We start from the raw sequence: 21,399 nt of genomic DNA on the forward strand, positions 1-21,399 counted from the left end.
CTAGATAAACCTCAACAAATGCGGCATCAAAAAGTTGACAGAAAACAGAACACAAAAATCATGGGCGACAGGGAGAGAAAGGAAGAGAACGATGGGTGATTCGGGCAATGGAATTTATTTATTAATAGTTAGTATTTTAATAGCTTCGATGGGAATACAATAAAGCCTCAAATCGTGACCCGACACCGGGATCTTCTTGATGTGCGTTCCAAACCAGAAGCGGAACGAAAGACCTTCCTAGGAAATCGCTGTCATATTTATGGCACATTATAGGGAGGGACCCGCACCCATCGCATCCCCATTCCCGTATTCTGGAAGGGTTGAAGTAAATAAATATTGTTTTCCCCCATCTCTCTCTCTCTCTCTCTGCGGCAGCAGCTCACGCGACATGCATAATAAAAATAATATTAATATAAGGGTGGGAGAGAACATGGAAAACAACAAACAACGAAATGAACAGCCCCAGACCTTCCAGACCCCCACCGCAGGGGCTAATGCAATAATAAGACCGACTCGGAAAGGGCATAAATAAAAAGACTATATAAAAAGGGGTGCCGTAGGAGAACAAAAGCTCGAAGCAGCATGACGCCTTCCGCTTTTATAGCCAGAAGACAAGGAGGCAGGAAGTTGTAGCAGTTGCAACACCGGAAACAGAAACGAGCTTCCATTGAGGAGGAGCAGGAGGAGTCTTCTCCTGCGTGTCATTAGGTGGAGTCAACATGAAAGAGTGTCTGTGTCGCCTCTTTAGGAGGGAAATGGAAAAGCTGAGATGAATGAGCCGCCATTTCCAGATCCATTTGTCTTCGTGAATGAATAACAAACGAGGAATCGGAATCGGAATCGGAATCCTAGTTACAGTTCTGATTGAAATCCGTTTCGGTAACGGCAGGAAGTTGTCCGGAATGCCAGAGAATCAACATCTTACAATGTCAATCCTCGGTACTCAGAAATCCTCTCCAAATGAAAATTGGCTTTTCTAATACTCAAGAAACATCTGTTAAGGCTCATAGACTCCCCAACTTCAATCCTTTTCCAAATCCAACAAAATTGGCCAAACAAACCAGCTCGAAACCTAAGCGGAAGTCCTTACAGCTTTTGCATATCCTTAAGTGCCACAAAGTGCTGCTATCATTCTTTCCACTCGTGTGTATGGAATGTATGCTGTCGATGCTTATGACACCCTCAACCGCACTTTGAAACGGATACAAATAGAGATAGAGAGGCAGATACAGATACAGATACAGATACAGATACGAATAGTGTGCATCCTGCAGATGTCCTGTGGTGTGTGTTCTTCATGGGAGTCTGCTTCAAGTGGCACCCCACTTCCTCCTTCAACCAATTCGCTATGGTTGGTTTTTGTATCGCTGACCATGACAGAATTTTTCTCCTTCAGTTTTTTTTTTTAACACGACTCCAAAGGGCTCTTCACGTGGCACCACCTCCCTCTAGTGGCCTCCCTCTTCCCATCCCTCGCCCACCACCAGAAAAGTGTCCAAAACATAAATGACATTTATATTGGTTATAGTATTAAAAGGAATGCTTGTTCTGTTCTGTTTTGGCTCCCCAAATACGATACGTGCCAACGTTTTGGGGTCATAAAAATATATGCCACAACAACGACAACAGCAGCAGCAGCAGCAGCAAAAGAAAAGAAAACACTGGGAACTACTGGGAACAGAAACAAACAATTTATATGACGGCCAACAAAATATAGAAGGAGGAAAGGTCAAGCCATGAAATATGAGAAATTGCTGAAATACCCCTCCCACGAGTACGATTATGTGTGTTTGTGTGTCATGCCAGTGCGTTTCATAATGGGAAAGACAGTAGAAAGTTTGAACTCTAGCCAAAGTAGGTGCTCTTAATATCTTAATAATGTGTCACTTAAGAGAATACTCGTATATATTAGATTAGTACATATGTTATCGTTTAGAACTGATGATGTAGTATCGAATCGGAAACGGTTCTTAGATCAGTAATCAAGTTCTAATAAATGAAAATTAAGGATTCCCATCTTTCCATGAACAATCATCATGTTTGAGGTATCTTCAGCTTTATTGAAGACTTGATGTGGAACATTTTCAGTTATCATGCACTTAGATATCGGACATGAACGAGTATCGTTAGGAGTTATCAATTGAATTCACCTATCGACTCAAAAGTTACAGAAACAGCGATGAAATAAGAAGATAAATGCAAGATATATATTTATTCATTCATTACCGATAGTTTGTATTTCATTTTAGGCTACTTTCTTTATTTTTTAACCATCCTTCCTCATTCAACCATGAATACCCACTGTATTTTATATAACATAACCATTTCCCGTATATCCCATATATCCCACTAAAATCTTTACCCAAAAAAGAACGAAGAAGCAACAGCAGCAATAACGTTTGCAATTTGCTGGTCACGTGGTCAAAGAGCAAGAGAGAGGGGGAACAAAAGACTGGGCAAAAGAGTGGCTCCAAGAGTCCAAAATTGCGTATACGCCGCGTGCGTCAAAACGCAAATGTCAAAATTGGCTTTGGCCAGAAGACCAGAAGGGAATCGCTAAAGGGGTTGCTTGGTGAAGGAGCAGGGGCAGGGACAGGGGCAGGGGCATTTGCTGCTGTGTGTTTTTGGGGGATTGGTGTCTGTGAGTGGTTTAGGCAGAGTGTGCGTGCCTATGGCATAATTGTGTTCGCATACATCTATAGAAAACGAGAGGCAGATAGTGGCAGAGGGAGACAGAGAGGTAGGGCGTGTGGGGGCAAGTTCAATGGCGTCTCTCATAAATCCATCGCCGCAGCCAATGCAAATAAACAAAGCTGCGCTCATGCCTCCTCCTTCTGAATGGATGTCCCATGTCCAAAGGATGAGGAGAAGTCTGGCCAGAGCAGGCAATATTCGCAGCTGAGCGGATAGATAGACAAACACTAAAACAACAGACAGAGAGCGAGGGAGAAACATGGGTGAGGATGCATACCACGTGCTGATTTAAACCTTTTTGATGAAGGGATGCCCTAACCCCCCCAGGAAAGCTATTAATGTGCAGAGAAGGGTTTGGTTATGGACGCCAGAAAGAGGAGTTAGGGATAGGCTGATGCTCTGTGAAGAGAAAACAACTTCACTAGTTGATAAATTTCCACTGCAAAGGTACTTTTAAAGATCTTCTCGAAACGTGGCTTCTCCCAGCCTCTGTCTCTTCTTAAAAGAGTGTATCCTCTGCCCTTAACTTCTGATCCCTTCAAATCGCCTGCAGGTGTCAACAAACTTTCTGAGTTCTCAGTCTCTGCTTTCTTGTTGTTTGTCACTTTTTGTTTTGGTGCAAAAAAAGGGTTTTTCCGCCGCTCACTGATGCACGGAAATGAAAGGCCGACCCAAAACAAAAATACAAAACGATTTTGGTTGATGATTTTGTATTTTGTTTTTTGTTTTTCGGTTTATTTGGGGTACCCTGTCCTGACTGTTGTTGTTTATCCCTCTGGGCCTAAATCATATTAATGAATTTTCTTTTCCCTTTTTCTGGTCATGCTTTTGGCCCCTGGTCAGGCATGACCTACAGCTAAAGCATGCGGAATGGGGAGGAGACCTATGGAGGACATTAATTACGCAAAATTAAATTTGATATCCTCACATTAGACCTGAAACGCTTCAGCGCATTTTCTTCCCCTTTTTTTTTTGGTGGAGAACTTTCAGGGGTAGAACTTTGGAGGGTTTACTCTCGCAGGAAGTACGCTAAGAGCAATATGGCAGAGGAGACCTCCTCCTTTTCAGCAGATTATTTTAATTCATGTTTCGGCTGAAAATTACAAAGAAAATATGAGTTTCCCCTGCAATGCGAAATCCGCTTTTGGTCATTAGCCCGATGCCCAGTCCGAGGGTTGGCTGTGCCCAAAAAGAGCGAGGGAGGGGGGCGAGAGGAATGTGTGTGTGACACTTGCAAACCGGAATTTATTTGCCCCGCGCATTGCAGACCTCATTAGCAATAGTTTTGTTTGGTTTCGTCGGGACTTTGGCTTTTGCGAGAGGCATAAATCATGGCAGTGGCAATGACATGAGAGGCGTCATCGATGATGATGCCTCCCTCTTGTGGGCATAGAGAGGGGGAGAAATGGGCAGAGGGTTAGGGTGTTAGGGGGCTATTACAGTGTTTATTACGAGAGAGCCCAAAATAATACCCGACTTGCCAGTGACTGAACTGTGGCCCAAAATCTAATTAGACCACAAATGAAAGTCCCAATACGACAACATCGAAGAAGGGAAGTTGCATTTTGGGTTGAAAAAGAGAAATCGCCATCGTTGCGACTTTTTCTGTGCTGCCAATTATTTAAGAGGATAGTGGAGATAGAGGACTGGAGGTCATAGGTCAGTGCAATGCATTAATCTCTGTGCAATGGCCATAAATAATTGGCAGCTAATTTCAATGGATTGGGAATCAGAGAGCGGAGATTACTATAGATGTAAGTCCCTTTGGAATATTTAGTCAAGGATAGGATGGTCGTGGCATTGATTATCGGCTATCACCCGTATATCATTAAAATAATTGGATAATTGTAATTCTAATGAGAGAGATGTTGATTTTATCTCGATACAGATGAAGAAACCACAATGAGATTGACTCAAATGCCCGGCCCTGTATCTTTCTCTCCTTTTTCTCTCTGTTAACGGATGTCCTTGATAATCTTGAACCATTTGTCCCTGCCTCAACAACATGAACTTTTGCAATTTTTCCCTCTCACTCAGTCGCTTTCTTCTTCAACAGATTTTGACTTGTGGCTTGAGAGGGGACTGGGACTGCGAGAGGGAGAAGAGATGGAGGAGAGCGTGTAAGCAGGCCAATCAAGCTGCATGAGTGCATCTTCCAACTTCAGATGCAGCTCACACACACACACACACACACACAAACACAGAGAGATACAGAGAGACAGAGAAACACGTGTGTGGCATCATCATTAACGGTACAACTGCAAGAGATAGTTCGAGGGGGAAGGAGACGACTTTCTCCCTTAGCGTTGTCCCTTTTTTGGCTTTTTACGTTTTTGTTGTCTTTGTTGATTGCCTGGCTCACTGAAAGAGAGCGAGGTGAGGGGGAAGAAAAGGCACGGGCTAAGCCTGTTTAAAGGCGAATGAAAATCGAGTCAGACGTCGGGTCTGAGCGGAGCTTAAGAGAGGATTTTTCCCTGATCTTTTTAGATACAATTATGCCAGAGAACTCGATTTCGAAATCTAAATGCAATTACTTCTGCCATGAACAGTAATTGCATATTTTGTGTGCCGTCGTATCCTTGGCCAAAAATGCTAATCTCTTCTGCTCCTTTTCATCTCTTGAACTCCCACTCACTGTCTCTATTCCTCTTTGTGTTTGTGTGTGTGTGTTAAACAGAGCATGCATAATTCGAATGAAAATTAATTTGTTATTAGTTTGCAGCAAACACAAACACAAATCACCAGCAACAGGCAGAAGGAGAAAGGAGAAAGGGGAAAGGGGAAAAGTCAAAGGCAGAGGAGCAGTAGCGGCGTAACAGCGGGGAGGAGTGCAAAACGATGAAAACCAATAAGTATGGACCGGCATAAAGCTAGCCTCATTACCACCCCAGCAAAGAGAGAGAGAGTGAGAGGGCAAGTGTGAGAGAGAGCTTCGATAGCGTCTTGCTAAATTTACATAAAACACTTAAAAAAACAGGAAACGAATGCTTTATACCCATGATATAGTCAAGATGCCTCTCAATCTGCGATGTCTAGAAAGAAATAAGCCTCTGCGTTATAAACAGCCTCCGAAAAACATCATACTCCCCTCAGCCAGTGGATACCCACTGGCAGCAGCAGCTACAGAAGAAGGAAAAGGAGAAAAAGCAACAGAGAAAATACATTGAGGAAAAACTACACCAAGAAATTGAAATTTAAATAAACCTTAAAATTGACTTAGCGACAGCGACAAAAACAGCAACGGGAGCAGCAACAGCAAACGGTGACAGGTGAGCAGGCAGCAAGCCAGAGACGAAGAAGGTGAACTACAAATGCATTAACATTGCCAAGTCAATTTTACTTTACGGTCTTTAACAATAATATTTTCTTAACACAACCGCAAATTTGGCTTTGCAAAACCACTTAACACCCACTGTAACTGAAGCATGTTGCTGGCGAAATTCAGCTTGAAGCGCAACACTGAGGCGCTCATACATGGAACGAGAAAATGAGTCGGTGAGTAATTTTGAATGGGCTATCAAAAGAGGTATGCACAACAGGCAAAAGCAGCCGAGGAAAATTGCAAGGTTCGTATGAACCTCACCTCGCCGTGTTTTGACGCCGCAATATACCTTGAAGACAAAATCGGCGTTTTTGGCCTCAAGGTATATTATTCAAAAGGGGTGGGTTTTGCCTTGCATGCGGTGCATTTTCTGGGCCGTGTTGCCTGTTGTCCATACCCTCTTTTTCTGCAATGTGTAGTTGCCATGTTGTAAATTGAGCAAATGTAAACACAAAACCAACTGTCGGCCCCTATTTGGAGGCAACAAACCACAATCCCCAATCGGCCGCGAAGGTGGAAACCGTTAGTGTCGTGTCGAATGGTTGCATTCCATTCAAATCAGAAACGAACCGCGGAACCAGACAACAAGCAACTGGTGTTACTATCAGAAAATATATATGTTAATACCCCTCGCCGCGGACAAGGATGTGTCGAATTTGCTTTTGAATTCGGGAGTCGGGGTCTGAATCTGAATCCGCGTGTTTTTCGCCTTGAATCGTTGTTGTACCAGTTACCGCCTTGACCGCCCACCCGGCACCGTTCCCCCTCCGGTGTCCCACCCAACCAACCCACTGTCCAACCGTCCAACGCGACGCCTACGCGCGCGACAAGTGAAGCGCACAGGTATTTGCGCTTGTATTGTGTACTTTCTGTGCCTGTGTGTGCGTGATTTTCCTTTTGTTTGCGGCCCAATTGTTTGTCTTAATTGAATGCTAGTCGCAGTCGCTAAGAGAATTGCGAAAAACGCAATAGAAAAAAAAACATATTGGAAAAAAGGTACAAAAACCAATACCCACACACACACACACATCGATAAGAAGAGCAGAGCAGTGGCAGAAGCAGCATTTTAAGAAGCATATAAAAACCAGTTTTCGAGCAGAAGCAGCAGCGCAGTCGCAGCGGCCAAACTGAGGTGAGTTTTTTCATAAGTGTGTGCGCGTGTGTGTGAGACAATGTCTGAGCCGCCCGCCCACATACCCGAAGCTCCGATCCGCGCCGACCAAGGTGTGCTTTGGGAAGGGAAGGGTGATGCAGAAGAGAGCTCTCTGAGAACGACTCACCTAAAAATACACCTTTCTGTTCTCCTTCGTCGCATGCAAAAAGTATCTTTTATGCGATCAAACACCAAACTTCTCTCTGTCCTTGCCCCTGCGACAGCTTGCTGAAGCCGTACTCCCAATTGGCGAAAGAGAGGAGCAGCAGAACTCGAATCAAAAGCAGATTCCGAAAACTTCAATTTGATTTTAGTACCTTTGAAAATTTTAATTATTTCCAAACAAAAAGAGAGATAAAACGAAGCAACAGGGAAAAAACTTTGAGAAAATGGCAGTAAACTAAACTAATTTGCACACAGTTTTGCGTTTGACAAACTTTGTCTCTCCAGCTTGCTGTCTCTGTCTCTCTCTCTCTCTCTGGTCTGTCTCTTTGTTGACAAAAAACTCATTTAGAGAAGCAGCACTAAAACAACAGCAACAAAAATCAGAAAGAACTCGAAACTAGCTTTGGATATCGAAGTTTTAGATACCTTAGAAAAAAACACGATACTTATTTAAATTATAGTGGATCGAAAAATCGATTAAAAGTAAAAGATGTACTGAAAGATATTCATGAAAAATCAAAAGAACTATGCATATTCCTTTTTGTAGACCGATGGATTTTGGTGTTCGTCATTTATAAATTTGCTTTTAAACCATCCCTTTTAAATCTAAACAAAAATATCTTCAAGCTATCATGCCTGCCTCTTCTATCTATATTCGGTAGACTTCCTAACTTAATTTTCATTCGATTCGATCATACCCTCTTTCTGCAAAGGGTAGAATACAACAAACGAATAATTAAAAACACAAAAAAAGGAGCTCCGAAAAAGTTTTTAATTGTCAACTTTAAGCCGATGCCGAAAGACCCGAAAGTCAAGAACAGACACGAGACCGAACAGAAATATGTAGATAGATAGAAGAAGGGGAGGGGGAGCGCTGTTAGAAGAGGGAACAATTAGTGGGGGAGTAGAAAAGAGAAGAGAAGAGAGGAGAAGAGACTCTGATGACAGCAGACGAAGTTCGGTTTTTTTTTTGGCAGGGCTTCTTCTTTTTCGCTTCCCACTCCTTCTTCTTTGCTTTATGGGGGAGAAAGAATCACTAATTGAAATTTAGTTTTTCCCGCTCTCCCTCCCCCCTCCTTTACTCCTCCTTTTATGGAAATGTAATGTTTAATGTTCTGTGTGGAACATTCGTTGCTTTTTGTTGGCTCTTGGCTCTTATTTATGCAACAACTACAACAACGTATTGACAGTCAGAAGAGAGGGCTGGAGAGAAGGGCGGGAGTAAGAGAGCATGGGTCTTCCCTGGGAAATTCAATTGAGAAATGGTAATTAGAGTTTTTCTTTGGTTTTCCTTTGCGCTTTTAATGTTACAACTTTTAGATGCAAGTCTTTAGATTCCATTTTTTCTCTTGAGTTGTTTATGTTTTCCCATGAGTTTTCCCCCTACTACGGAAAGTGTTTAGTTTTCTAAGAAAACTTTAGTTTCATATACGAGTATGTCCTATATTTCTGGCATTCATATCCCAAGGTTTGATCCAATGTCTGTCGACTATAATCCCATTTTGTGAGTAACTTTTATAAAATTTTGTGTTTTCTTTTCTTAAGGGAGGTTTTCTTTAAGCCTTTCCGCTACCTCTTCCCTTCCTACCTCCTATTCCTACCTCCTGGTAGTTCCATAAATGTATCTTTGTATCTTTAGACCCCTTTATCAACCTCATATTTTCTAATTTTGCTCTGGAAAAATAGGTTTCCATTGATTATAATTTGCTTGCTGCTGTTGCATCTTTTGCTGTTTCACTCGTATTTCATAGTTTGCCTCAATTACGACTCCACTGACTGGTATCCTGCATTCCCTGTTACCAGCAGCAGGTCCTGCCGCTCCTTTGATGGTAAACTTTTGTTTTCGTGCCATTTTTCATATACTTTCGTTGGGTGACGCACAATTTAAAAGTTTCCTTCATGCAACACAAGAGGCGCCACAGCAGCAGAGCAAGAAGATAGATAGAGGAGTTGCTGCATGGTCAGGATATACATTTGCACATAGCTATCCCCTTGCCCCTGATTTTTCCTATTTTTTCTATCGCTTCCATGAAAACTTTGTCCTGGAGACCTAAAAATGAGCTCAATTTTCGCTGGGCATTCTGCTAGTGATTCCTCCTCCTTTTCGTCCTACTTTTTCCCCCTACAGACAACACTTTCTCTGGGCCAAATATTTGGCATAGATTTTCCGCAGGAAAAGCGCAGGCAGGGATGGAGGCAGGAGGCAGGATGGAGACCTTCCTAATTTGTATGCAAAAATTCTCAAATAATAATATACATCAGAGATCCATAGAGAAGACAGGACACACATCCCCACACACACACACACATGTATGGAGCTCCTTTTGGGAATTGTATCTGTGTGTACAGAGTATATATGGAGTGTGTGTGGATGTGCGTAGCTAAGGGATGGCTTTCGGTGACAGTTTATAATTTCAATCAGTGTCACAGTCGTGACAAGTTGTGTATGTTTTATTGCTGTCTGCCACATGCCCCCCAAGCCCCACACGGAGACACATCAGCAGGAATTTCCCTGGGAAATCCTGTCTTTCCCTTCTGCCTCTACAATTGGATGTAAATTCATTTTGTGGCAAAGATCTTCTCTGTGCTTTTCGATGAAATATTTCTTTCTAATTATTTCCCAAGGAAAAGTGCAACAAAAACCTGGAATTTGCAACAAATGTCTCTATATTTATGGGCGAATGAATAAGTTTTGACTTTTTGAACTCAGATTCAGAGAGACAAAAGGAGGGAGAGCAACCACAATTTTCTATCTTTATTTTGGCAGGAGATACAACCAGATACAGATACATTCATTCACTCGTACGAGTGGAGTATTTTGTTTAGTTTTGTGGCTTTTTCTGTGGATGATTGCTGCACAATTGTGTGGCAACAGCGTTTTTTCAAGGAGTCGTTTGGGGAGGAATACCAAAAACGGTTTGAATTAGGGAGCGATTGTCGGGGAAGCTTCGAATATATGTATTTCAAAATATGTATTTCATTGGATGTTCCCCAAAAGTAGGCTACAAAGAAAAGATGCCAAGGATTTGAAATGTTTCTTGCATTAAACAGCGTATTTTTTGTCGATGAAACACCACTTGGAATCGATTTTTAATCTAACAAATTCTATAAAATCAGAACCTTCGTGGAGGACAATTTACTGCGGTTTCGAGCACTCAAAAGTAAGCCACGAACAGTTGGATTTCTAGTGCTAAAAAGTCCGCCAAAAAGTGTTGGAAATATGTAAGTACGATTCCACTGAATCTTCTGTGGATTCTCTATGCATAAAACCAGTCCTGTCCAGCCTTCAAAGAAATCTCAAATGAAAATTAAATCGAAATCCTAGGCCTAATTTCAGTTTAATTATTTTCCCTGCATTTTCCAGAGTCTGGAGAGGAAAATCTCAGTCTTAAATCGTTTTCTCTTGATACATTTTCGCCACTTTAATTAATTTAAGCCAGAAAGGGCATTCTGGGAGCTTTCCCTCCTGGAATTCCAATTAAATGTGTGCCTTGCCGTCCACTTTAATTTGTTTCTAAATTGCAACAATTTAATGCCTAATTATCTTTAAATTTGACAGTCCATTGGTTCGGGGCAAGGAAAGAGGAATAGGTCCGAGGCATAGCCATTGGATTGACCTTTTCCCCGTGCCACAAAGGCGAAGACTGCCTCCGCCTCCGCCTCTCCATCGCCTTCTCTCCTCTGAAGTCATTTCAGAGACAGGAGAGGCAGCCGGGAAGGACGGGAGGGACGACAAGACGACTGATAGGTGTAATCCGAGGAGCTTAGACCTTGCTCCAGGCTCCCGAAACATCTTCTTCGAGAAGCCTGCCCCACACTCTCTGACTCCCCACTCTCCTTCAGAAGGTGCCACAACTCAACTTCTTATGGCCTCCGCCTCTCCTCAGGAAACGAGGGCGCTTCTCTTGTCTTTAGAGGCAGGGATGGGAGGGAGGACAGGCAGAGGACAGTCGAATGTTGGCCCAGCAGTAATTCACACAATAAGCCGCAGACAGCAGGCGGAAAAAAGACAGAAATAAGAAGGAAGGAAACAAATGAGAGGTGTTTCCCGTTTCGAGTACAATCTACAGACATAGGTGCTACCCAGCAATGCAATTTCCTGTTGATACTGCGATAATTCTCAACGTTTTCCTATTAATTGGCTCTTGAAGTGGCTGGCTTTTACTATTCCCACAAAATCCTGCGTAGGTAACACAGGTGATCCTGCGTTCCTGTGTTGCATGCTACCCTGTAGATTTTTCCAGGTATACAAATAAATTTCTGGGAAAAATTGAGAAGAGAAAGCGGGAGAGCGGAAGGACGAGTGCCGCAAATGAGAAAAGAAAATGTTCCTGAAGCTCGTGGCAGCAGCAGCAGCTTGTGGCACGTTCCATCACACTCACATAGCGGATGGAATGGAACGAGAATGAGACGCAGACGAGTGGCAATGGCAGGCGGCAGACAAACAGACTTGTGGCATGCCTCAAAGGCAGAATGTGGTGCAGACAGAAAAAGAAGAAGATAAAAAGATACCGAAAGAGAGAGGGAGAGAGAACGAGAGACGAAAGAAGTGCCTTAGATGCGAGATGCCTCTACCTCTCTCCATTCGAAACTTTTTGGCCTCATAGTCTGTGGCTCTTTAACATGTAAGCGACAATTACTGGCAATTGTTGCAGCGACTAGATACTCGTTCGTGCACCAGCAGACACAGACACAGACAGTTGCAGCAGCCTGGGGAGTGTAGAGGGAAAAATCCACCTCTGTGAGTCATAAATTTGCATCGACGCTTCGACGCCTCCACTTTCGAGAGCGGGAAAAAGAGGTGCCAGACACAGACAGAGATACGAGTAATGTATGCAGTCGTGCCCCCCCTCCCTGCACACACACACACACACATTGTATCTCTCAGATGCAAAACAATTAAAGCCATCGAATCGTTGCAAGCAATCGCTTTAATTGTGATTTTATGCAAATATTTTCCACTCTTAAAGGTAGATTTTTGCGATTCAATTAAGTTGCTGGACTCTGGGGCTTGATTCGATTCATACAATATTCGTCAATTTTTTTCACCTCTCAGATAAATATGAGAGCAGCATGGCCTCATCGCTGCCTCTGCTCTGCTGCTCCTCTCTTGCAATTCAGTTGATATTTGAGATAGCTTTCTGTTCCTGTTCCTGCCTCTGCCTCTGCCTCTGCGATGCATCTTCATCTTTGAAAGTTTCGAGTCGCTGCATCTTTCAGTTGGCAGATTGCAGCCAAGACTTGTGTCCTTTTCACATGCACAGGCTGGCGTCGGGAGTTAAGTGATTCGCTGCCACAGAAAATCTGTTGAGATTTCATCTCCCGCTTTTGATTTGATGTAAATGTTAGCAAACGGATGTTTTAAACGCATCGTTCAAGCCAAGAATTAAAGAAGAGTCTGTTTAGATATTTTCTTCTTTTTACAAATATTTAACCTTGCAACAACATATTTTTCTTGAATGAAAACATAGGCAACTGCACATTCCATTCCTCTTAATTTCAACAAAAATACCACATGGAATAAAGGTAGGATTTAGGATTAGGTTTTAGGAGATTTAGGTTTAGGAGAGAAAAAGAGAGCGGCAGTTCGGACTATAGTTGAGGGCTAGGGAGTGGGTTTCTAGGACTAGGTGGATTGAAAGAGTAGATTCTATATATATATAGAGAGAGAGAGTAAACCACCTGCATATTCGAATCGTCGGAGATTGCAGCAGAAATGGTAGCAGAAATTGTGGCAATTGATTTGCTTTGAGCAAATTCAAAGGACCCGGCCTGCATTGGCGGCTGCCCCTTTGCTGCCAAGACCCACCCCTCTCCCCTATGCACCTCTCCCACTTCTCCTCCACCTACTGTATACAGCACCTTCTCGTCCTTTTGCAGGCATTACCTCCTCATTAGCCAAAGGAGGTAGACCGCCTCCACACAAGCCATAAGTTTAATTTGTGGCCAAAATGTGAGGCACACACACACATGAGGAGGGGAGAAGGGGAGAGGGAGAGAGGACCCACTCCGTGTGGCAAACAAATAGACATGGAAATCATTGAATTACTAATGCGGCAAGCGCATGGGGGGGGGGGGGGGGCCTGGTAGCAGGTTTCACTGAGCAGAAGAGGGTAGGGGGGGGGAGCTGGAAATGTGTACGAAAATGTGGAAAATGGTGAATGGCAAATGAATTGGAATTGGAATATGAAACCAATTTGCATTTCGATTGCCAATTGTGAGGCCAATTTCCAAAAAGATGTATGAAAGGAGTCATGAATCGGAATCGGAATGGAAATCGGTTGTACGTACATGTGTTCTATAACCCGAGGATTTCCTTGGGAGAATTTCCTTTGGCTTTTCATCAATTAGATTTCCTGAGCAAAAAAACAGACATTTCTCGATCTTTGGGATTTAATTTTCGTGTTTTGGCTGTCGACTTTTAAGGCATTTCCCTCCCCCCGACTCTTGCCTCTCTTCCTAAGCTTGCCACGCCCCTTACTCTCTTCTTTAGCCTCCTTTTTTCATTTCCCTGCTAATGCTTTTCCGCCCAAAAAGTCATTGAAAAATCGATCTAAGGGTTAGCCTTTTTTTCTGGCCTTTTCTTGCATTCGAGGGCGGATATATGCACCTCTGGTCCCTCTGGTTCCTCCCCCTGCCACTTTAAGCCCACTTTCCATTTTAGGGGCCACCATATTTGCAAATGTCGGAATTGGTTTTCAATGAATCGAATGAAAGTCGGAGTGAAACTTGAGCGATTTATTTGCCCCCTCCCCCCTACCCCCACGGCCCCCTGCACCTCTTCTCTAACGAAAAAACTCGCCGAAAATTGGAATAAACTCAACCCTGGGTTTGGGGGGCAGAGATCGTTAAACAATTTTCTGATTTATTTGCGCAACGAGCGCGAAATGAAAATGAGAAAAATTGCGTAGACTTTTTATTGAGCATAGGGAGGGGGCGGTGCGGGGAGAGGAGAGGAAGGGGGGGGGGGCTATCATTAGCAAGGGGGCTTTTCCTTGAAAATCTAATGAGTATTTTGAAGGAGTTTTGGGGAGAGATTCTTTTCTTTTTGTTGCCCAAAACATATTCCCTTGACTTGCTTTTCTCCGAAAATTGACTTTCGTGGGAAATTGTTTGCCATCTTGTACGGGTCTTTGGGGGAAAAACCAACGAAAGGAAAGCAATGGAGAAGCAGTGGAGCGTCCCTACTGTGCTCCCCCCCCTTTTCAAGGACTCTCGTATCCCACCAGCCTCACATTTTTGATAAGAAAGTCGCTCCAATTGTCTATGCGGCCCCCTCTCTCTGTTTTTCTTGTTTTCTTTCTCTCTCTCACTCCCTTGGCATGTCTCCTTTCTCCCAAATACGAGCATGTGTGTGTTTTGTGTTAAGACGGGGCGAAGCATTGTCTGCCAGATGCTGCCTGGTGCTCTTACCAAAAAACGCCAGGACCTCCGGTTATAAGGTTTTTTTTTATTCATTGTTTTCTGTTTTAGCTGTTGTCTTTCCGGGGGGGAGGGGAGTTTCCAGGGAAATATGGAAAATAGAACGCAATCTTGGTACACTTTTTCGTTATTTTTTTTCAGAAATATTTGGAGAAATGAATGGTTAACAGAGTTTTGGGGTAACAATACCCAGCAAATAACTAAATAAAATTGTATTAAATTAAGGGAACGATTCGTTCTTAGGTTTCGGTTCCTTTGTTGAAGAAGCGATGAATTTTCTGCTTGATTTTTGGTTTCATCTGCCCTCCTTTTTCCCTCTTTTTTCTCTCCCTACTTGCCTGCAGGGCATTCCCCATTCGTCTTTTGCATGTTGTTGTTCTTTTTTGTTTGTTTTTTTGCTTTGTTTTTAACCATTTTTTTGGGCTGTTATTACTCTTGTTTTTTTGTGTTATTGCCACCGCTGCTCGGGCCATGGCCATTGGCTCCATTACTTTTGGACCAACCCCCTGTCTGCCCCCTGCTCCCTGCCTCCCAGACGCTGGAGAGTGACAGAGAGAGAGGCAGTGCAGTGACGGTGTGGCTTGCTTCGGTGTCCTTCGGGAGGGGCCTCCCGAATCTACTTATTTGTATGCGTGAGTGAAGAGTCGGGAGTGTGGGTTTTGCATACCCTAGAAAATCTGTAAAAATCTATAGCTTGTGAGCACTGCACTCCACTGCTCTTGTTTGTCGTCTCTCCCCATCGTTACCCCTCTCATATCGATCTGATGTGCTGCCCCTGGGGTGGGTACATGGATTACATTCTCATTCGTTTAATTCCTCGTTGCCTTCTGATCTTTGGACATTGGGTATCACTGGGCCGACTCTCCGGCATGCGCCTCCTACCACACTGCTCCAATGTGTGTTTTTATTTCTTTGTATCTCCCACGTGTGTTTGTGTGTGAGTGCAATGAATTGAGGATTTCGCTTGCTTTTCGTTTCGTTATCACATTTCGCTGCCTCATGCTCTGCCCGCGCCACAGCTATCTTGCTTGCACAATCCTGTTGCTCGCTCTCTCTCTCTCTCTCTCCTGCGTTCCTTATCTTCTGCTGCTCCTCGCTTGCGCTCCTTCCTTTGCTCTGCGCTCTCTCTCTTTGCATTATGTTTGCCTGATTAGTTTCTGAGTCGCATTTCGGACTCTGAAGTTCAACGGAGAGACAGCGAGAGAGAGAGAGAGGAGGGAAGGAGATCTTTGCTCTGAGACAGACAGACAGAGAGAGAAAGAGAAAGAGAGAGAGAGGCGTGGGATAATTGTTAGTAGCTTCCCACCAACGCCATCTTCGTGCTTCTCTCTCCAGCTCCCCTTTTAAGGGGAACCTTTGGGTTTTTAATTGCATATTTTTGCCGCCTTAAATTTTCTTCTTCCCTTGCCTCTGATATATCGCTTAAGCGAGAGGAATATTATGTATAGATTAATGATAGATTGGGGGATGAGCATTGCGGGATAATTGACTGCTGAAACGAGTTTCGAATTGGGTTAAAAGTTTAAGCAACTAAAGGATCATCGCAGAGGTTCCTTTGGGGTATATAATACCTACATGATATCCTGCTTTAGGCCTCTGCTTTCCTGCAATCTAAAAATGTATGTTCTTAGAGATTTCGTAAAGGGAGTTCCAGGAAAGTGCCGTAAAATATTACAATTACAATGTTTTCTATTAAGTGTCCATTAAATTCTAGCCATTTTCTACCCTCCCTTTGCCCCTCTTGTGATTCACATACCATTTTCCTTCCCCCAAAACATTATATAAACCTCCACCTCCTGTACCTTCGTCTTGGAGGAACTTTTTTGGGATATTTATTCGCTCTTAAGGACACACAAACACACAGCCCCCCCCCCCCCCCCCCCCCCTCTCACTCCACCTCTCGTAGATGGGGAAAATTATTGAATTTTTCGCCTAATTTACTGCCGTTTACTTTTTGTTCTTTTACTCATTTCTATATTCATAAGGCGAGTGAGGGAGGTAAACGTTATTGTGCTGCCACGTAACGTTGCGTATACGTAACGTAATTTACAACATATGAATGGTGGTGGGTGCAGAGGGGAGGGGGGGAGCGAGACACAAAGCGTGGCATGTTGGCCGTAAATAACTTTACCAAGAAAACTCGCACTGCTCTTGGAGCTCCTTTGCCGCTGCCTCCTCCTGCTGTCGACTCCGTTGGGGCAGCGCCTTTACATACATGCATACATGTGTGTGTGTATTTGTATTTTGTTGCAAATTGAATTCTGGCGAAGGCAGGAGGCACAACTTTTTGTCACTTTCTTATGTTTGACGACAACTTTAGCAGATAGATTTGTATCTTGTTTCCCAAATTGCGCCCCAGGAACATGTATCTTTGGTGGATTTTGAAGGAGAACAAGTTCTGTGGCAAATACGAGTGATTTCGGCTGCTTATTAAGTGCCGCCACAAACAAAAATCGTTGCAGAACAAACCAGGACAAAAAAAACATGCAAAAAAAGTTAAGAGGAGCGAGGAGAAGAGGAGGTTTTATACAACGAAAATGATTTCAAGGCCTACGCTGGTCATATGCCACGACACGACATACGCACTCGATGGAGATGGAGATGGAAAAAAAAAGAACCAGAAACAGAAACTTGTTTAACAGCATTTTTCTCTGTCTGCCGCAGGCCGCAGGCCCCATGCCACATTCTCCTGCTCCTTCTGCTTCTGCTTCTCATTCTGCCTCCTACTTGTGCTCCCAAAAAAGGAGGCGCCGCCCAGCCTAAAGATGGACTACTTTGATGGTCTTTGAAGGCAGCCATACATCTCTTTAATAGCGTTTTAATCGATGTATCGATTGTTTCTATATCATTTACAAGTATTTTATTTGTGGCCTTTTAAGAAACCATTTATAGTTAATTTTTGTGTGAAATCGTCGAGAAATCGGCTAAGAATGGATTTACACATGAATCTAACTAAAAGAACTATCGATTTTTAAACAATTATTGATTTATTCCGCATTTATACATTGTCGGTAATTATTCGATCGATCATTAAAAACGGTTTTGAAAGCCACCTCCACGGATGTGTCCTTATGGATTCCTCACTGGATGGATGGTCGTAGATCTCCCACATGCAGCATCCATCATCTCTGCCATTCCATTCCTTATTCGAGCATACCCCACTCTTTCAGATGCCCCATCTATCATCTCTACCAATGACCATGTGTACGCCCAAAAATGGAAGAAAACAACGGCGTAGCGAAGAGAATCAGAAAGTGGCGATAACAAGGCTCCTCCATATATGCGAATATTCGCAGAGAATATATGAGAACATGGCATTCGTATCGAGGGTTTATTCTCGTAGAGTCCCCCGAAACCCTACCCCATCCTCCTAGCCCCTTGCTCCTTCGGTTTCGATTTCTTCTTTGCTCTTTCCTTTTGTTGTTTGGATGATGTTTTCGCATGGTTCACAGATTCGTGTAAATGCATATTGGTGCCACTTCCCAAAAAAATAGTGCGAGAAGAAAGTGTAGAGAGGAAAGGAAAGGCATAGGCATAGGGAAATATTTCGAAGGGGTAAGGAACAAGGCATAAAAGCGTTAGGAAACTGGCAAGGGACATGGCTTAGATTGGTAAAGTATTCTTATGATTTCTCTCCAAATTATTAATGATATCTGTACAAATAATTCGAATGAAATCTATGAGAAAAGAATCGAAGACAAAAGTTATTTTAATTCGCACTCTTTTCTTGAATATTGCATTTTCCATAGAAATATTAACATTTCGATATAATTTTCAGTTTCTATGGACTTTCATTGGTTTCTATCTGGATAATCTACCCAGACAACAGATTTTGAGGTAAGAAAGGCATGAAAATCCATGTAAACCATGGAAAATGCTGAATAAACTTCTATCAATTAGGGATATACATATGTATATCCGTATATGCTCGTATATTTATCATCTTTCTGGCATTCCATTCTCTCGACATTCCTCCCTAAAGCAAACATATTTGGCCCTCGGATACTCCTGTCAGCTGTCAACGTTGACGGCCATTTTGTATTTTCATTTCCGCCGTTTTTTTTTTGTTGTATTATTTGTTTAATTTGTACACGAGTTTTGGGCTTAAGGGAAAGTGGCAGGGGAAAAGGGAAAAATCCCAGAAGAGATGAAAATAAATATAAACATAATTTGTAATTGCACCCAAAAGAGGCGTAAAAAGAACAACAAGAGTGCCCCCTCACTCACTCTCTTCCCACTTTCTTCCAACAGGGGAACACTTTCCCACTTTCCCTGGGAAAATAAGGTACATTTCGAGACATTTGACATTTAAATTTCCAACGCAGCCACCTAATAAGATAGGATCTTGGGGGAAGGGTTTCGTGTGTTTTGAGGGGAGGAGGAAGGAATTTGTTCCCTTTGAAGGCGCTTAAATTTTAAATGGGAAACCGCACGACTCTCCCCCCCCCCCCCCCCCCCCCCACACTTTTGTGCTTAAAGTGTTGAAAACTTTTCTCAGAGACTGTGCCAAGTGATTTGGGTAAACAATGAAAAGCGATTACTCTTTCCCCCACTCTCTTCCCCGCTCTCTTGAGCGCCTCCTCGTTTTGTGGTAATAAAAATTGTAAACTTTGGCAATTAATTTAATTTATGCGGTGTCTTTAATGTTTATAATGTGTGTGTGAGGCATGTGGGGCTTGTGGGGCACATGGCTCCACTCAAAGCAAATGTTTGCCAAGAGGAGAGTCCTCTGGGTGGTGTCCTGACTTTCCGCAGGGGAAAACTACAGGGAAACTTAAGAAATTTCTCAGGTACGGAATGAGTGGAAAATCTGAGGATAGGAGCGACATGTCATGTCACACGTCTCTGCGGTTTAGACCTCTCTGGGATCCTGGCATAATAAAGAGGATAATAATCATTTTGTGCAGGACTGCGGGATTCATATCTTTATTTGTGTGTGTGAAGACCACAATTGGGGTTTTAACACGTTCTAGCGGGTAAAACAGCAATCAGGACTCAAGGAAGGACGAAGGGTCTACCATGTAGAATAAAGATGGAAATTGGGAAATGCAGATGAAAATTGTACTATTTCCAGACAAATTGGCTCTTCTGTAGAGGATCTTTTACCCTCAGTTATCCCTTTCTCAACCAGAGATCTATTCTTATATCCGCTAACAGCCAGATGGAACTGTCTTCAACCTCGAGCTCGTTCCTTCATTCATCCTCCCATCTAGAGTTAAATCCTTCTGCTCATTGGGGTTTGTGGATCTCCTGTAGCGTATCTCCATCAACTACTCGCATTCTACACATCACATCACAGCAAACGGATGACATTTTCCTTCCTCCCAAGGCCGACTTCTATCCTCAAATCCTTGTCTCCCTGTTTACAGTAGAAAGCGACTTGTAGCTAAGTTTGAGGCTTGTCCATAATTAATGCACTTACACTATGCATAATTATAATTAGTCGCGCCGCCAGAACAACTTCCGCCAGAACTAGCTTCTGCCAAAAGTGGTATTAGGAGATACAAAGGATGCCGTACAGGAGGGATGGAGATGGATGGATGGATGGATCCACAAACAAATACACAGGGAAAAACTTCATATAAAATTCGTGAATGGCAATTTGTGTGTGCCTCTGGCTCCCTCTCTGCCCCCCCCCCCCCCCCCCCCTGCCTTATTGTTACTGCCACGCCCTCAAAACAGATTTAGGCAAATGTTAATTAGTCGTTGTGAGGGGGTAGGGGGAAGGTTACGGCCCAGAGGGAAGAGCGGCTTGAAAATTGCCACAAATTTAGTTAACATTTTCATTGAAAATACAAGAGCCTCGAAAAATGGATACCTCCCCTCTCTGCCACCACTCTTCTCTACCCTCTCTCTCTCTCTCTCTCTCTCTCTCTATCTGCTAACTTGATTACTGAATAATTGAGTGCGGGATATAATGAAATTCGTATTCAAAATTCGTCGTCATTCAGTCAGCGTCCGTCCGCCTCTCGTCTCATCCGGCTAAATCCAAAATCTAACTAACTGTTTGAGGAGCGAGAGAGAGAGAGAGAGAGATGACAAGTGGGTGGTGGAAGAGAGGGGCTCTCCCTCTAGAGGTGTGTGCTGTATTCGTGGGTCTGTGTCTGTATTTGCGTTTGGGTTTTGTGCGTAGCCGACTTGCATACGTAATGACACTCTCTCTCTCTCTCTCTCTCTCTCTCTCTCTCTCTCCCTCTGTCCATCCACCTTGTTGCCATGACACAGGCCCCTGTCCCTTACCATTCCCTCATCATCACAAACATTATTCAGCAAACGCTTTTATAGCCATTCAATGCCTGACGCATATCCCCCGCTTTTGAGCCAAATTCTTGTGGGCGAATGAATGTTGGAGCCATGGAGACATGGATTCCATGGATATCTTCTTTGGGTACCTAAAGATCTTACTAAGGAACTTTTAGAATGAAATGAAAAGAGAAAATAATGAGAATTTATACGAAAAAGATTCACTTTTAATGAATACTCGTATGATTCTTATACTTTACAGGAGAAGGGATTTCAATTTCCTGCATCTACTTTCGGTATCTCTTGCCTTCTTCCTTTGATCCTTATCCTTATCTACAGCCTTTCTTTTGGACTTAGGAACCATTCTTAGAACTATTTCTGAGAAATGGAATCGGGAACC

At 43.2% G+C, this 21,399-nt stretch overlaps 1 protein-coding gene across 5 annotated transcripts in view; it reads left to right on the plus strand.

Annotated features, from left to right (window-relative positions):
• The first annotated feature begins 6,490 nt into the window (after positions 1 to 6,490).
• LOC108155110 (trophoblast glycoprotein) overlaps positions 6,491 to 21,399 on the plus strand; it is a 61,206-nt gene continuing 46,297 nt past the window's right edge. The window contains exons 1-2 of one of the 5 annotated variants that reach the window (XR_004472031.1): positions 6,491 to 7,148; positions 18,535 to 18,593. The gene's annotated coding sequence lies outside the window, so the exon portion shown is untranslated. Of the gene's footprint in view, positions 7,149 to 18,534; positions 18,594 to 21,399 lie in introns of those variants that run through there. The other 4 variants (XM_033389699.1, XM_017285748.2, XM_017285749.2 and 1 more) reach the window with 4 other exon arrangements.

This window comes from Drosophila miranda, chromosome 2 (assembly GCF_003369915.1).
Source record: "Drosophila miranda strain MSH22 chromosome 2, D.miranda_PacBio2.1, whole genome shotgun sequence".
Classification (NCBI taxonomy): domain Eukaryota; kingdom Metazoa; phylum Arthropoda; class Insecta; order Diptera; family Drosophilidae; genus Drosophila; species Drosophila miranda.